Source organism: Protopterus annectens, chromosome 6.part0 (assembly GCF_019279795.1).
Source record: "Protopterus annectens isolate FY-2018-M chromosome 6.part0, PAN1.0, whole genome shotgun sequence".
NCBI lineage: Eukaryota > Metazoa > Chordata > Ceratodontiformes > Protopteridae > Protopterus > Protopterus annectens.
This window is the reverse complement of record NC_056737.1, coordinates 906,877,388-906,897,273: the sequence shown is the minus strand read 5'-3', so window position 1 is coordinate 906,897,273 and position 19,886 is coordinate 906,877,388.

Sequence of the window (19,886 nt, the reverse complement as noted above, 5' to 3'; positions counted from 1 at the left end):
GTCAGGAGGACACTGGCCTGCTATCCTTTCCTACAAGGAGTGTCTCATTGTAGTAACACATTGACTGTCTTATATCCGTGGTACAGCTGAACACAAGTAACAGGTCTGTATAACAGTTATTGCATGTGCCACATGGCTGATAGGTCTGAGGAGTGTATATAGGTAAGTGCATGGTGGCTGATGTAAGCAGCTCTTGTACAGTAGACAATGGTATGAGTGCTTGGTGGAACACACCAAACGTTTGTGAATAACACACACACACAGACTTTTCTGTTGATGCAACACACAGAGAGTAATGTTCAAATGGATGTACTTCACTTTGCAGAGAACTCATTTTTGCAAATGTAATTCCACCAAGACTAAATTGTCAAAAACCTCAAATCACTATATATTCAGTCTGTCAAATTTAATTTCACTGAAAATAGTAGTGGCAAGGTCTATGCCCTTTTCCCCATTGTAGTGCAATCCTGGAGATGGTCTAAATAGTTGTGGTGGTGTGGGGGACACAGCCCCCCACACTGGGATGTGTAGGGTGGTGCAGACCCAAACCTAGTTAGATCAACAACTACTTACCCTCTTAACATAAACTCAACAGTATAACAGCACACTATGTGTGTGGATGTGCACAACACTACCCCCAATGTGGGCGTATATTCCCTCAACGAACACCCCTCAACTATATATACTAACTTCAGTATTGCTGTACACATGTACAGTGGGGAAAAGGGCATTTACACTGCCACTACTAGTTTTGGTGAAATTAATTTCCACAAGATGATTCATTTGCAATTTTAGCTTTTCCAATTTGGTTTCAGTCCAATGAACTCCTAGGAAATGTTTTTTCTGAAAACTGAAGTGGATCTCTTCACATACACACAAACACACACACACACACACACACACACACACACACACACACACACACACACACACACACACACACACACTTGCCAGCACTGAGATTAGAACCCCTACCTATGTAGTTATTGCTATTAATGTGTTCTGCTTTAATCGCACACACCACAGGGTTTGTAGGGTGAGGTGTGTTCTGAAGTTCCTGTAAAGTGAATAACTTCACCAGGCCTTGTACGATATGGCAGTGGGGGATGCATTGGGTGTGAATGGACACAACATACTATTGACAAACACATACAGTCGTAGACACATTTTACACACCTGGGTTTAGCAGCCCTGACTATCTTGTCAGTCAGGGCATACTATTAAATAGTTCATGCACACAGCACATGACTTATTGGGCTGAAGATTGTTGTCAGATAATCATAAGGTTGTTGGAGACAGCAGACCACATACAGTGGACCTTGGGATATGTAGTGGGAGTACCACTGTCTAAAATGTGAGAGCCACCCTCCAAGCAGACATTGTACTCACTCAAACATAGGATACTGTACTGACACACAAATGTTCACAGATTTGGGCTTCCTCAGGTTAGAGCCCCTGGCTATGTAGTTGTTGCTACTACAGTGACACACATTTACTGCATGCAACACAGACTGTAAGGTGATGACTGTTCCATGGTGCCTGTAATGTGGCCAACATCACCAGCCCTTGTACAATATGGTGATATGCAGTGTGTGTGGAGACTAAGCCCTCAAAATATTGTCTCATGCAAATATACTCATATTCAGAGACTCACACACACACATACACACACACATACTCACATTTCCCAGGACTCAGGGTAGAACCCCCACCTACATAGTCATTGTTAGTATTGTGCAATGCAGTTACCACATGCTCCATGGGGCCTATAGGGTGAAGAGTGTCACAAGGTACCCTTACAGTGAATAACATCACCAGCACTGCAAAATATGCCAAAGGGAGGTGGGGTGTGTGGAAAGGCCACAAAGTAATGTCATTTACAGGTTAACATGCTCACAAACTGTTGTATACACAGTAATGTACACACACACATATTTCCCAGTACTGAGTGTCATGGGTCCATGTGTTCATATGTGTGTAGCACACTAATGGCCATGGAGTCATTACAATCCTAGCCCATGGGAGTACCCTGGCAACATGCCACCTGACATATGTCAGCAGTGCATCTATCAAATACTGCCACATGAGTGATCTCAAGGGTGGCAGTTATATTCACCACCCATTCATCTGAATTTCTCTTGAAGAGGGCAAGTAAGGTGCTTTGACATGTATGCAACATATATCAAATAACGTGGCCAGTATATGGGTTATTGGCCTGTCTCCAAGCATGTTCTGTTGAATGTGGTAATGCGGTTGAGGTATCCATGACATGTGGTGCATACAAATTGGGGTTTCCTAGCTGTGGCATTTGTAACACAGCTGGGCAAACATGGCATTGTCAGTCAAGCAAGGATTGCCTGTAAGTAGCCAAGATGTGACTGGGAACACTTGGAGGTTTTGGCCTCTTTCCATATCACACAGTTGTGTCATGCCTGGGGTCCTACATGTGAGGTACACTTGCAGCCTTCCCAGTTGTTGAAGGTGTCTAGTGAGTTACATGGCAAATGGGCTATTGTACCTGCTGACTGGCCCATTGAGCAGGTATTGCAGGGAGACACTGACCTCTTCATTCCTGGATGACACACCCTTAGTTATGCAATGTGCACATGGAAGGACTTTTGGTCCACAGTGGCAATGTGGTGATCAGAAGAGAGGTTGCTGTCAAGCTGTGTTCACAGACCTCCTATAAGGACATCTGTGTCCATTGGAATAAAACCAATGTGGTAATTTGTGGAAAACACATTGATTCAGCAGGGGATTGTGACACATTTTTTGCCATTGAGAATAAGGCCAGAGTACAGAAACAGTTGGAGGTGTCAGATATCATTACCCTGTTATTTTATCTGACTGGAATGTAATCAATAGTTATCGGGGCTGAGCGATGCTTAGCAGGTGTCAGGATTGCTTAAATGTAAATGCTAAGCAGATTTTCACACTGGTAAAGCAAAGCCTACACTGTGTAAGCACCTATTCATTTAACCATACTTAGCACCACTTACCATCACAGAAACCCACACAAACATGTTTAAAGCTGCTGAAAACTACATTAATCACTCTGTATACAACAGTCCTTGTTCTGCCTAGCAAATAAATGAACAGCCATTGCAGGTCTTGAACCTAAGACCTTGCACACCATAGTGGCAGCAATTTACCAGTAAGCCATCTGAGATGTATAGCTTTAGGGTGTTTTCTCAAACATACCCTACTTTACAGCCATTTTACAATAGGGAAGAGACAATGTGCAATTAGGAAGGATTGGTATCTACAATATATATATATATATATATATATATATATATATATATATACACACACACACACACATATATATATATATATATATATATATATATATATATATATATATACACACACACATATATATATATATATATATATATATATATATATATATATATATGTGTGTGTGTGTGTGTGTGTGTATATATATATATATATATATATATATATATATGTATGTATATATACATATATATATATATATATATATATATATATATATATATATATATATATAGCTAAAAAAAGCATATACATAGAGAGAGAGAGATAGATATGTATGGAGATGGGTTCACTTCAAAATCTTGAAAGCTCAAAATCCTGAATTCAAAATCTCGAAAGCTCAAAATACTGAAAACTCATAATACTGAATCTCATCATATTGAAAAACATACAGGACACCAACAATGACTATACTGCAGCAGAAATACATACAGAAACAAAGAAAAGACAAACCATATCAGTCTAAACCAACTATAAGCAGGGGATAAGCCCCCCATGAACCCCCCATGTGGGGGGCTGTGCCCCCACACCCCCTGCTACTTAAATATATCAACACCAAGATCGCACCTCACTATACTGAGATGAGTTATGTTGTAGTATAGTACATTAAAAGGGAACATGACTATGGTTACAACAGGCAATTATTAAGCATGCAATGGTATGTTTGCCATTTTCTTCTGTGAAGTGCAATTTCAGAGTTGATATATTTAAGTAGCATATATCGGGGGTTCAAGGAGGGTTGTCCCCCTGCTTATAATTGTAGAAGAGTAATGTGTTTCTGTATGTATCTCTGTGGCAGTACAGTCAGTGTTGGTGTCCTGTATGTTTTTCAATATTATGAGATTCAGTATTATGAGTTTTCAGTATTTTGAGCTTTCAAGATTTTGAGTTCCGTATTTTGAGATTCAGAATTTTGAGCTTTTAAGATTTTGAAGTGAACACAAGGATCTATCCTAGGTCCCCTTCTTTTTTCCTTATTTATCAACGACCTATATCTGAATATACCACAAGCCACCTGCATTCAATATGCTGATGACTCAACGCTAATCTGCACTGAAAAAAATATTTTCTCCCTCCAGTCCCTGACCCAAACAGTCTTCCAAAATGTGGAAAATTGGTTTTTGCAACACTGCCTCCTACTTAACCCCCAAAAAACTAAACTTCTCCTCTTTACTCCTACCCAAAAATCTCCCACTCCTCTCTTCACTATCTCTACAAATAATGCAACCTGTATTAACCCTGACAAGACCACGCGACTGCTAGGTGTAACTATTGATAACCATCTCAATTATGATGAACACATTAACACCACTGTTAAAAATGTCAACAAAAAAATTGGGACACTCTACAGAATTAAACCTTTTCTTACCCCTAAAACTAGAAAGACCATTGCACAGACACACCTGATCTCCGCCCTCTTTTATGCCTCACCCATCTATACCAACTTATCCAAAAGTAACACTACCAAACTCTCCATCTGCTACAATAGTATAGCCAGATTCATTACTGCTACTCCCTAAGAACTCATCATTGTCTTAATCTCAAACAACTAGATTGGTTAGAGCTAAATAACCAGTTATTCTATCAACAACTACTTATCATTCATAAGACCCTTCACTACCCTGAGGTTACCCCCAGCCTTTCAAAAATGATTATACCATATAGAAACCTAGCCACACTCCGTTCTGCAAATCGACTACTAGTATCACTACCTAAATCAAATAATAAAGCTGGTGATTCATTACTTGCAAACTCAATAGGAAAATCTGGAATCAACTTCCTCAAGGAATAACTAATCTAACCTCTACCTCTCTTTTCAAAAAACACATTAAAGAACATCTCAAAACAAAATGGATATGTCCATGTGCTAATCCTGACTAAAATAATGTCCACACTCTCCCAGCTCTTCCACCCTACCCCTCCTGACTTAACTCCTCTATAAACTTTCAGGAGTTTTGAGAGTTATTATCTAAGAATTGGGCTTTTTACCAGTTAAGTTTGTTCTGTCTGTATCCTGTGTTACTGTTACGTCTTTTATATAGTCTAATATAGTTGTATATAGTATAAGTTTATTTCCTATTATGAGTATCTGTTTTGTATTTGAAAAATTTTTTTCTTTTTTCTACCTTATATTTTGACTAATATTATGCCTAACGTGATAAATTGTTGTGTATTTACCTGTAATGGAGCTTTTCTCCCCGGGCCTCTACTGAAAACGGATATTGTGTCCAGTTGGACTAGCCCGGTCAACAAATGTAAAATAAAATAACCCATGGAGATACATATATGTGTATAACAATATATAGATATATTACCAATAAATACTGAGTTTTGTGTGTGCATATGTGTGTGTGTGTGTGTGTGTGTGTGTGTGTGTGTGTGTGTGTGTGTGTGTGTGTGTGTGTGTGTGTGTGTATATATATATATATGGATTCACTTCATAACATTGAAATATCAAAATACTGAAACTCAAAACACTGAAACCAAAATACTGAAAGCTCAAAATACTGAATACTCAAAATACTGAAACTCAAAATACTGAAAACACATATTATGCGTAAACTCAGCTTAAACAACATAAATCATAACAATTTCTACCAAATATATGCAGGGGGGCAAGCCCCCTTGCACCCACCACACCCCCTGCTAATTAAATATATCAACTCCAAGATTGCACATCGTGTAGTTAAGTGCAGTCTTGGAGTAGATATATATAATTAGCAGGGGGTGTGGGGGGCACAGCCCCCCACGTGGGGAGTGCAGGGGGGCTTACCCCCCTGCATATATTTGGTAGAAATTGTTATGATTTATGTTGTTTAAGTTGAGTTTACGCATAATATGTGTTTTCAGTATTTTGAGTTTCAGTATTTTGAGTATTCAGTATTTTGAGCTTTCAGTATTTTGGTCTTCAGTATTATGAAGTTTTGTCATTTTCAGTATTTTGAAGTTTTAGTGTTATGAAGTGAATCCATATATATATATATATATATATATATATATATATATATATATATATGTGTGTGTGTGTGTGTGTGTGTGTGTGTGTGTGTGTATACAAATACACACACACACACACATATATATATATATATATATATATACATATATATATATATATATATATATATATATATATATATATATATATATATATAGGTAGGTACTAGGCTATCGGCCCAAGGGCCTAAGTAAGCCTAGCCAACAATGTTCCCTGGCTTACGCCATCCAAGACAGTTAATTTCCTGTGACCCTGTCAAGCAGAGCCACAGAAGTGATCCCCGGGGTGTATTTCCTATTTCCCATCCACTCATCAAGATTTTTCTTGAAGAGTGCTAATGAGCAACTTTGCTTGCCATAGATGGGTAGCTTGTTCCAGAGTATAGGAAGTCTCTGGGACAGGAATCTATCCCTCCAGCATGTCCTGTTTACTGTGGTGACAAGGTTTAGGTCCCTAGAGCATGTAGCTTGGAGGGATTGGGATTTCTTTAGGTGTAGCATGTCCAACAGCTCTGGGTTTAACATAGCTTTATATGTTAGGTAGAGATCTCCTCTGAGTAGGCAATATGCTACAGAGTAAAGCTGGAGTTTTTTGAGACGATCATAGTAGGACATCTGTTTGAGGCTATTAATCCTCTTTTGAGGTCCTTCTGTGGCCTTTCCAGCTGCTGCAGATGTCTTGTGAGGTACATTCCAAAAGAGGCGTTGTACCCTATAATGTGTCTAATGAGTGCTGAGTAGGGGGGGGAACAATGACCTCTTTTTTCCTGGATGAGAACCCTTTTCTGATGAAGTTTGCCACATAAAAGGATTTCCTGACTACTGTGGTGATGTGATTATCAAAGGAGAGACTACTATCCACCTGGGTCCCAATGTCTCTTATCACACATTCGGCATTAATTAGACTGCCGTGTATGTGGTAGTTCATGGGTACAGAGTTTTTACCAAAGGGGATGACAATGCACATTTTGGCATTGAGCTTGAGGCCAAGCCTCTGACAGCAGGCATCTGTCTCAGTGAGGCCCTTCTCTAGGATGTCCACATCATTTGGTGACTCGACTATGGCTCCTAGTTTGCAGTCATCTGCAGACTTCATTAGCCAGAGGCCTTCTGTGTTAGCCTGTACTTCAGAGAAGTAAATACCAAACAGGAGAGGTCCCAGGACTGAACCCTGTGGTACTCCACTTCTCACTGGTTTGAAGTCAGATTTGGAGTCGGCATCTTTTACAGTGTGGGTTCTGTCAGTGAGCCAGTTGGCAACTCATCTTGTGACGTAGGGATTTATACATAGTTTAGTGAGTTTAGCTATAATTCCAGAATGGGGGATGGTGTTGAAAGCCTTGGCAAGCTCAAGATAGGCTGTGTGAACCACCTTAGCCTCATCTATGGCTTTGGTGACTGCCTCAAAGAAGTTGATCAGGTTCAGGAGGCATGATCTGCCTTTCACAAACCCAAACTGGGTGGGGTCCAGAGGTTGGAGATTACCAATGTCTTTGTTTATGAGTTCCATGATGATACGTTCCATGGCCTTGCAGACCAGGCTCATCAGGCTAATAGAAGGATAGCTCCCAGGATCAGAGGTGGCTCGACTTTATGGAGTTGTGATGACTGTTGCTTTGCACTATTCAGTGGGCACAAAGCTTGACATGAGACTATGATTGAACATGGTGCTTAGGTGGGGAGGCAATTCGTTTTGAAGTTCATGTAAAATGCTGCCTGGGTTGTTGTCCAGTCCCATGGTTGCTGTGTTTTTGGTTTTAGAGAGTGCAGCTTTTACCTGCATAGATGTGATTACAGGGACTCTGCATTCTTCCTGTATAGATACTGGCTCTTTAGGGGGTGAGAGGGGGGTAAAGTTAGCACCGAACCTATCAGCCAGGATGTTGGCAATATCAGTTGGTTCTGTAATTTTTGTGTCGTTGTGCTGTAACTCAGAGCAGATCTGGGTGTTGCCATTGAGATTCTTGACAAAGCTATAGAATGCTTTGTGTTTGCTTTTAGAATCAGTGGTGATTTTGTTTTCATACCTAGCTTTGGAGGATCTTATAAGGGATCTCAGCTTCTTACTGATGCTGACCAGGGAGCTCCTCTACTCATGAAATTTTACTCTCTTTTGCAAAAGTTTCTTTCTTTCTGTTGTAGAGTTTGTTTATGGTGGGAGACTACCCAGACTGGCTTTCTTTTTTTGGAGGATAGCGTCTTGGTTCTGTTTGGGATAGCACAATCCATGCACTTGTGTAAGTGCTTATAGAGTGCATTTGTGCTGGATTCAGCAGTTGTAACTGTATTGTCCATCTGCATGGGTGTCATGATGTTCACCACTTATGTCTTAAGAAGCATGAAGTTGGCTTTGGAGAAATTTTTTTACCATGGTTTTCTTAATGGTGGGTGGGGGCAATATGCGGATATCTAGCGTGATTAGCATATGATCGGATCTGAACAATGAGGAGTTGACTTCCGATGTGAAACACTGGTCACTCTTGTTGGTAATGACTAGGTCTAGGATATTATTTCCCCTGTTGGGGGTGTGGATAAGGTGATCCAGGGCATTGGAATTTATGAATTCCAGAAAGCGTTGAGCAAAGGAGTTGGTACATGAGTGGTTTTCCCAGTTAATGTTGGGGTAGTTGAAATTGCCCATTATTAGGGTGTTTGGTTGAACCCTAATATTTTCTAGTATATCAAGAAAAGAAGAGTGGGAATCCTGGGGCATGGTGAGGGATCTGTAGCAAGCTACAATTTGGATTGCAGTTTTTCCCAGATTTAGTTGCACTTGGATAACCTCTGATGCATTATGCTGCGCAACTAGTCTGGAGGTGTGGATATCCTTAATGAATATGAGCACACCTCCATGTTTGGTATTCTGGTCTAGGTTAGATGGCCAAAAGTGTAATATGGGTTATAGCCTGGTAATGCAGGGGTGCTCTATAGAGCCTAGAACCAGGTCTCAGTCACTGCACAAATATCAATGTTCTCCATTTTAAGGAGTGCCTCAAGTGAGTACATTTTGAGATTTAGACTTCTAGCATTGGGTAGCATTACCATCAGTTTTTGCTTGCCTGTTCCTGTTATGGTGGTGAATTTGTCATTTGAACCTTGCCTAAAAAAGGCACTATAGGGGCAGCCGTTTTTGTCGTGGATTTATTGTTCTTGGTTTTGATCCTTTCACCTTTGCTTTTTGCAGCAAGACCCTTAGCCAGTATCCAAAATCCCAGGGGCGACAGGTGCAGGCCATCTCTGGCAAAGCTACATGGTCTGTTGACCATGTCGTCCCAGGCAGACAGATACTGGATCCCCTTAGAATGACAGCAATAGTTTAGCAAATTTTTGAAGTCAATCATTATGTCTTTGTACTGCAGTATCATTCTGGGCAATGGCAGGATGCTACTCAAGGCTAGGGTCATACCTACCTGGGTTGGAAGATCAGAGAGCTCTTCCATGTCTCTTTTCATGTAGTCCAGGGAGTTAAGTCTCAGGTCATTCACACCAACATGGATAATGCCAGTGTTATATTTGTACTTGTTGTGGAGTGACCTGAGTGTGTGGGTTATGTGGTGGATCCTGGCACCCAACCGGCAGCTGACAGTAACCTTCTCCTTGTTTAGCCTGGTGAGTGAGACATCAGTGTGCCTGACTATAGAGTCACCTATGACTAGTGTGTTGGGTACGTTGTTTTGCCTTATGAGCTGTGGTTTATTGGCACACTGAGTCTGTGGGCTATGTGTCATTTGGGTTGTGTTGGGGGGTGGAGGTTGCTTGCGTTTCTGTTTGGAGGTCTCTGTTGCTAGAGCATATTATTATTGAGAGCCTCTGTGAATGTTTTTGTGTTTCTATGTATGGATCTTGGTGGTGTAGGTTTAGTGGGACTATGTGATGAGTGTGTTGTGGTGCAAGTGTTTACCTTCTCCTCTTGACTGTCAAGTTCAGTCTTGGTTGGAGAGCTTTACCTCCAGTTTAGCAAGATAAGTGCATCTCTCACAGGTTGTGGTGTTGGGTGGCAGGAAGAAAGGGTTGTCTGTGTACATGAGGCAGTTGCTACATTGCCCCAAGATGCCCAGATTCATCAGATATACAGGAAAGAACACTGGGAGCTGGCCCTTGGACATGTCTGAATAAAAAAACTATGTTCCTCTAGACAAGTGAGGCAAGTGAGTATAATAGCTGTTTTTCTCTAAGCAAGTGAGGAAAGTAAGTACAAAAACTATTTTCCTCTAGGTAAAGAGGAAGGTTGAGTGATGTAGTAATTTGTAGCTTATTTACTTCTAACAACAAGTTCTGAACAAGTGCTGAGCATGAATAAGCAAATTCAAGAGCTAAAACTTAGAATCTGTACCTGGATTGTGTGGTAGATAGGCTACCTAGTGCTTACCACTCCCACTGATAAGATAATAATGCTTTCCCCAACACAGAAAGGCTTGGGGGGCTCAAAAGCTTACAAACAGCCCTGGATACAGCAAATATGTATCTGGACTAGACTAGTTACAGGAAAGGTGGGAAACAAGCACAAACATGGGCTTTTAAACCAGAAAATTGAAAGAGATGGAAAAACTGCACTGTTGGCCAATAAACTAAACTATCTGGACCAGAAAACACTCTTCTGGTAGATAGGCTACCTAGTGCTTACCACTCCCACTGATAAGCTAGAAGGCTTCCCTCCAACACAGAAAGGCGTGGAGGTCTCAAAAGCTTATAAACAGTCCTGGATACAGCAAATCTGTATCTGGACTAGACTAGTTACAGGAAAGATGGGAAACAAGTGCAAACTTGGGCTTTTAAACCAGCAAGTTGAAAGATGGAAAAACTGCTAAATGGTCAATAAATTACAATTTCTGGGCCAGAAACCAGTCTTGTGGTAGATAGGCTACCACATATGCATTCATGTCTCAAACTATATATGGATACATGCCTCAAAATGTCTCTATATATGCATACATGTCTCAAAATGCTCATACAAACATATGCTGTTGATAGACCACAAATAACTGGGGCCACATACACAGTTGGCTACAAAGGGACCCATGACACTCACATCTGCCCCCCCCCCACAGTTCATATATGTAAGTGAACAGTACACTGCTACCAGATCATGATAGGCCATACACAATGGCCAGACATACAACAACCTCCTAGCAAAACAACTAAAATGATTGAACATAGCAAAAAGAAATACAACCAGCCAGTAATTCACACAAGTTTATTATACTCTGATGTCTCCTCCAAAGCCTTCAAGGAGTACAACATTACAAAAAATATTTCCCTTAAATACGAGAAGCAATCAACACTTAATTACATAATTAAATACACAGCCTCTAATTACACTCCTCATTTAACCCCCTAGGGGATAAAGTATCACATTTAATAATAATAATAATACATTGTGTACATATCAATTGTTCTTTTATGAATGTTTCATCAAACTGAGAAACAGACTTTCTCCAAAACAGTACCTTGTAACCCACTACTGTCCCCATGGTGAGATTTATTCAAATGTACAGCTATAAAACTGTCTTCTTTCTTATCAGTACTATGTCTCACATGTTCTAACAGTCTAGTTTTAGAACATGTGTTACTCTCCCTCACATAAAATATGTTACAAGAGCATCTAGGAATATTCTCTATATACCAGCCTCTTGAATGTACAGTCTTGAACATGCTTTCCAGCCTTTCCCCTCAGCAGGAATGACAACACTAAATAATGATAGACCATTATACCTGTCAACATCCTACTGTCTGATTTCTGGACAAAGCCTGACTTAATTGGGGGACAGTGGTCCAAATACATGGCCATACTTGAAATATTGCTGTTATACACTGAGAAAGTTGCTGGTTTTACAGGGTTTGTTGTAACATATCTTTTCTCAGGGATATGAAGTCAGAAAAGCAAATGGATGTTAGCATTTACTGATTGCAGTCACCAGAGTATGCTACTGATTTGCCAAGGACAACACCTGTCTGGGGAACAGACCAAACATAACAGGCTGACCTCTGACCATTATGTGGATAATCCTACAGCTGAGAGCTCTACAGAGACAGAACTTTGTCAGACTGAAACTAATTCAGAACTAGCATGTTCAGACAAAACCTGTTAAACTAGCAGTGTTCCAAACATATAACAGCAATACTCACATTCTGCCCCTAAGTCTTGAACCTTCACCACCATTTATTTGGCTTGTCTCCACAAGTCTTGTTGTGAGAGGTATTAGCTCACACACCTCCAGGATGTCTTCTTCATAGGTAAGGGAAAGGGCCAATGCCCACATGGGGTACACAGTTAAAGGAGTGTGTTGCCATGACATTGGCTATTGAAAGAACTACACAGTGCTCTGTATGCAATTAGCAATGGTGGAAAACCAATTGGTGTGCAGGCCATCACATGGTCATAAGCATTACCTACAAAAGACAAGCTCCTGCCTATGCAACACAGTTGTACACCCTACATGTGTATTTAGAGGGAGAGGAAGAAACTGGGTAAAAGACAACAAATAACAGCATATAACCAACTTTAGTTTGAAAATTAGAAAGACTGGTATGTAAGCATCGCATGGACTGCAGTAGAGGGTATATAAGAATGTGAAAGAGGAGGGTTAACATATTTGTCTCAACAAACCTTGCTATACTAATAGTTTGCTGATCAGAAACTATGGCCATAGCATCTGGGTCTGTCTGCAGTGACATAGATCATTGGTAAGGCCCCAGGAAAGGATGACTCACATATGACTACTACTAGAGTGTCTGACTTTGACAATGCTAGGCCAGTTACTGGGATGTTGTACATATCCATATCTTCCTTGTGAATACAACTAGTATATACTTGTTTGTCTCAGAAATGTGAGACACCTATACATGCTATTTGCATAGTAAAGTGCTGCTGCAGATGTGTGTTGAACTGCATGTTATATACTGAGCTCATAACATTTAACTGTCCAGTGTTATGCACACTGACCATATGTGTGCCTCATATTTGTAGCCAAATCTGCAAAGACTGACATTACAACATCCCGCTTCATTGTTCTCTGGCTTTTTCTATTCAGGATTGCCACAGTGGATCATCTGTTGCCATTTCTTCCTGTCCCCTGAATCTTGCTGTCTCACACCAACCACCTGCATGCCCTCTCTCACCACATCCATAAATCTTAACAGAGGCCTTCCTCTCTTCCTCTTACCTGGCAGCTACATCCTTAACCATCCTTTTCCCAATATACTCAGTGGCCCTTCTCAGCACATGTCCAAATTGATGTAATCCTGCCTCTCCAACTTAGTGTCATATTTGTCCAGCATGGCCTGTCCTCTTATACACACATTTCTAAATCTGTGCACCTGTGTCAAACCCACTGCAAATCGTAACATCTGTACCTCTGCCATGTGCAGCTCTGTCTCCTGCATTTTTTCTCACTGCAACTGTCTCTAACCCATATAACATAGTTGATCTCACTACCCACTTGTAGACCTTACATATCACATTTACTTGTACTCGTCTGTCACAACTCAATCCTAACACTCTTCTCCAACCTCTCCATCCTGCCTGTACTCTCTTCTTCACCTGTCTGCCACAGTCGTCATTACTCTGAAATGTTGATCCCAATCATTTAAGCACATCCACTTTTGCCATATCTGCCCCATGCATCCTCGACATTCTGCTATCCTCCCTCTCATTCACACACAGATATTCAGTCATAGCCCTGCTCATCTTCATTAGTCCCATCTCTACAGCATATTTCCTCCTCTGTAGGGTTTCCCAAAATGGTCCCCACTCAGAATACAGATCAAACTCAATGTTATCCCTCAATAGTTACCACAGCTCTGCACATCAACCTTATACTTAAAACCATACCAAAGCACTTTCTCTCCACTCTTCATGCAACCTCACACCACCCAAGATATCAGTAAATACTGTGGCTAAAAACACCACTGCTACTTCCCCTAAACACCTCCATGCTTCCACAGTTATGTAATGTGTGTCAAAAGCCTTGCCAGTATTCATCCCCATTCATAGCTAGCCTTACATCTTCCTAGTTATGCTGTTGCACTTCCTGATTCACCATACCCACATCATCCAATCGTGTCTGTCTCATTCTCTGCAGTGATCAGCATCTCAAAGTACTCTGTCCATGTGGTCAACACACTCTCCTCACTTGTAAGTACATTTACCTCATTATCCTTTATCACCCTTATCTGATGCACATCTTTCCTAGCTCAGTACATCTATCTAGCCAATTGGTACAACTCCTGTCATCTCTTTTTAGTGTCCAAATTGTCATACAACTCTTCATATACCTCATCCTTAGCCTTTGCCATATCTCTCTTTGCCATGCACCTCATCTCCTCACACTCCTGTCTACTATCCTCATCTCTCTGACAGTCTGACTCATTCCCCATCCTCTTTCTCTGTATACTGTCTTGTACTTCCTCAGTCCACCACGAGGTCTCCTTGTACTACTTCCTCCATCCACATGTCACACCAAGCACCTTTCTGACAGTTTCCCTTAGTAGCTCTGCTGTACTTAACCAGATATGTGGTAAATTGACAGTGCCATCCAGTGTATGTCTTAACTCTTCCTTAAACTCAACCTCATGATCACCCTTTTCCAACTCACACAATGTGATCCTTGCTGCTGAATTCATACTCGCCCTCTTCTTGATCACCAACATCATCCTGCAGACCAACATTCTATGCTGCTTTAATACACTTTCCCCTTCACCACTTTACAATCTCCAATCTTCTTCAAACTGGCCCTCCTACATTGGATATATTTCACCTGTGTGCATCTTACAACAGTCTTGTAACTCACCCTATGCTCCTTCCTCGCATTATAGTACATATTCACCACAGCCATGTCCATCTGTTTTGCAAACTCCACTACCATCTCACCATCAGCATTCCTTTTAACACCATGCATACCCATCACTTCCACAGAACCTATATTCCCTTCACCAACATGCTCATTGACATCTGCTGCAATGACCACTCTGTCGCCCTTGGCTACAGTCATCACCACATCATACAAATGACTTCACATTTCTCTTTACCATCCATCACACAACCTAGTTGTGTAGCATATGAGACCCTGCCAACCTTGTGGCACACATCCCAGTATAACACCAGGGTACAGATTCCAACACCCTAGAGGTGAGTGGCACCCACATAATGGACAGGGGAGTATGCAGGTAAGGGCCCAGTGGGGATTAGTACACTAATGATTCAGACATTCTTGTATCTGTATTGTATCTACATTCATGTGTCAGGTCTGATTGCAGTTGTAGATGGAGTTTTCTAAACTCAAAAAAACTCAAACCTGTGAGAGTTACCTGTATATCACCCAGTGTAGACATATGCACTCTCCAGCAAAGACTGGACTAGCAGGTCAAGAGGATAAGATCAACACCTGCACCACACCATGTGGAAAACGTAGTACACCAAGACACCAACTTTGACAGCCATGACATAAGTGAAAAGCCACACAGCCATCTTCACAGATGCACTCAATGGACATTTACCAAAACAGCACAGACCAGCAAGACAGACACCCACTCAGACACCTCAACATGGCACATGCCAAGGGACACATATTTCACCTGCACAGTGTGCCCCTCAACCTAAGCTCCTAAGGCTAACCACCTTGCATAATACAGTGATCATGGGTAACTCAGTACTGAGGCACACACATATCTCACTCTCTAAGTTGAACATGGAGGAGGTAACAGCCAAATATCTATCACATGCCAGCATCCAACACATGACACAGCCAGTCATGGCACTCCACAACAACTACAAAATCACTCTGTATCCATGTGGTTGTGAATGACCTGAGATACACCTCCCTGAACTACATGACAAGAGAGATGGTTGAACTCTTTGATTATGTGGTCCAGGCAGGTGTGACAGTAGCCCTGAGCAGTATACTGCCATCACTCAGAATGATGCTGCAGTACTATCAGCAGATGATTGACTGCAACATTGGCTTACATGTTTTGTGTCATTCTCAGGGGACCCCATATCTCTCTGTTTGGGATAACATGATTGACAGACCTCAATGACTTGCCACAGATGTCCTACATCTGTCAGCCCTGGGTTTCCAGATACTGGCTAAGTGTCTTGCCACTCCTATAATGCCTTATTAGGCAGTGTTCCAAATGTAATTACCACCATAACAGCTAGACATGTATGCAATCTGAGGGTCATGCTACTCAGCAGTAGACATCTAACTGTCAAGATGCAGTCACTCAAAGCACTACTCAGAGTTGAGGACATTAACATTTCTGAAGTAATGAAGAGGTGTTTCACAGCAGCAGACAGCAGCCCTCCAGTAACAGGTTAAGTCCCGCTCACCAGGCTGAACATGGAGAAGGTCACGGTGAGTTGCCTGTCGGGCGCTAGGATCCGCCACATAACACAAGCACTCAGGTCACTCCAAGGCAAGTACAAATATGACTCAGTCATTGTCCATGCTGGTGTGAATGACCTGAGATGTACCTCCTGGACTACATGAAAAGAGACATGAGGAGCTATCTGAGCATGTAGCCCAGGCCGGTATGACCCTGACCTTGAGTAGCATCTTACCCTTACCAAGAATGATGCCACAATATGAAGACAAGATGATCAATTTCAACAACTGGCTTAAGTATTGGTGTCATTCAAAGGGGATCCAATGCCTGTCAGCCTGGGATGACATGCTCGACAAGCCACGATGCTTCACTAGGGATGGCTTGCACCTGTCACCCCTGGGCTTTCCAATATTGGCAAAGGCTCTTGCTATCCCCATAGTGCCTTTTTTAGGCAAGGCTCAAAAGACAAACCCACCTCCATAGGTATCACAAGGGATAAGAAACTAAAAGTAATGCTATTCAATGCCAGAAGTCTAAACCTCAAGATGCACGCACTCGAAACTCTCTTTAGCATGGAAAAAAATCGATATCTGTGCAGTAACAGAAACCTGTTTCAAGGCTCCCGAGAGCACCTCAGCACTACCAGGTTATACCTCATACCATGCTTTTCGGCCCCAAAACTTGGACCGAACCACAAAAGGAGGGGGAGTATCAATATTCGTAAAAGATACCCACACTTCCAGGTTGGTGGCACAGCACAAAGCATCAGAGACTATCCATGTGCAACTAACAGTGGGTAAAACTGCCTTCCAGTTTATAGCCTGCTACAGACCACCCTCCCAAACCCAGGAGCCCCACTCGACCTTCCTGAGAACACTGGAATATATGAAGGTCTCTCCAAACACCATTATATTGGGCGACTTCAATTACCCAAACATAGACTGGGAGCATTACTCTAGCTCCAAAACCCTAGCCCAAAGGTTCCTAGAATTTATAAACTCAAATGCTATGGAACAACTAGTTACCACTCCCATAAGAGGGGAAAACATACTGGACCTGATCATCACCAACATGGGGACTCTATGCTCCAGACCAGAAGTGTATCCCTCACTGGTAAGATCAGGCCATAAACTAATCTCACTGGATATTCACATCCCGACTCCACCCCCTGCCCAGAAAACCACAGTGAAAAACTTCTCTAAAGCAAATTTCACACTCCTCAAAACTGAGGTGGAATCCTTCAAAGCCCCCGGGCCTGTGGAAAATATGGCCCAGACCGCAGAATCCTTTATAAATGCATTCTATGAACACCTTCAGGAATGCATGGATCATGCAATCCGAAATAAAACCAAGACCCAATCCTCCAAAGGCAGACGTCCTGTCTGGTGGACCCCAGCCATAAACAAACTATACAACAGAAGGAGGAAGCTACTACATGATAGAGCAAAATCCCAAAAAGGGAAGGCATCTCTGATCAATATTAGCAAAAAACTACAGGCACTCATAAAATCGTCTAAGGCCAGCTTCGAGAGAAAAATTGCACAGGACACTGAGGATAATCACAAGGCTTTCTTTAGTTATGTTAGGAACCTGGGTGGGAATTCCCAGATATGCTCAGAATTAGTCCAAAATGACAAAAAATACACCAAACCCACAGACATTGCCAACATCCTAGCTGACAGGTTCAGTGCAAACTCCCTCTCCCTCCCCACCTAAAGGGAAAATATCTATCCCAGCAGAGTGCTGCCCCCTGACATCTCAGATGCTCAGGTAAGAGCTGCCCTCTCCAAAGCAAAAAACACAGCATCAATGGGACCAGATGGTGTCCCGGGCTGCGTCCAACATGAACTCCAAGAAGAGCTAAACCCAAACATAAAACTACTGTTCAATCTCAGCCTTACTACAGGATATGTACCCAAAGAGTGGCATACAGCAACAGTGGTCCCTCTCCACAAAGGTGGTGCCTCAATGGATCCTGGAAACTATCGCCCCATAAGCCTGACTAGCTTAATCTGCAAAGCTATGGAAAGGATCATCATGGACCTCATAAATAAAGATATTGGGGACCTACAGACATTGGATCCTACCCAGTTCGGCTTTGTTAAAGGCAGACTCTGCATCTGAAACCTGGTTGATTTCTTTGAAACAGTCACCAAGGCCATTGACGAGGGGAAGGAGATCCACACAGCCTACCTGGACCTCGCAAAAGCCTTCGATACAATACCCCACTCAGGTATTATAGATAAGCTCACCAGCTTAAATATAAACCCCTATGTCACTAGATGGGTTGCAAACTGGCTCAAGGACAGTACCCACATGGTTAGAATTGCTGGAGCCATGTCAGACTCCAAACCAGTTACAAGTGGCATCCCTCAAGGCTCAGTCCTGGGACCTCTCTTGTTCGGTATATATTTCTCGGAGGTACAGGCCAACAGGGAAGGACTGTGGCTGACCAAGTTCACAGATGACTGCAAACTGGGTGCCATAATCGACTCTCCAGCCGACACAAGCATCCTCCAAAAGGGCCTCATAGAAACAGTCAACTGGTGCCAGAGCCATTGCCTCAAGCTAAATGCCAAAAAGTGTATAGTCATCCCCTTTGGCAAAAACAAAGTGCCCACAAATTACCACATAAGTGGTAATCCATTAAGTACAAAAGAAGTAATTAGGGACCTGGGGACCCAAGTTGATAGCAATCTCTCATTTGACAACCACGTGGCCAAAGTGGTTACAAAAACATTTTATATAGCCCACTTAATCATGAAGGGATTCACATCTAGATCAGGGGAGGTCATCGTGCCTCTTAACTCATCCCTCATCAGGTCCATAATTGAGTACAATGCCCCGTTTGGGATGTACCTTACCAGAGACCTGCAGCAACTGGAAAGACCCCAAAAGTACCTCACCAAGAGGATCAAAGGGCTCAAACAGATGCCATATGCTGCCCGGTTAAAGAAACTCCAGCTCTACTCAGTGGCATACCGCCTGCTCAGAGGCAGTCTGTGCCTGATGTATAAAGCCATGTCCAACCCGGAATTAATGGACATGCTGCACCTCAGAAAATCCAAATCCCATCGAGCTATGCGCTCGAGAGACTTGAACCTCAGCACTGAAATAAATAGGACATGCTGGAGGGACAGATTCATAACCCAAAGGCTCCCTTCACTCTGGAATAAAATCCCAGTCCAGGTTAGGCAGAGTCCCTCATTGACTCTCTTCAAGAGGAATCTTAATGAGTGGATGGGAGATCGTAGGTTTACCCC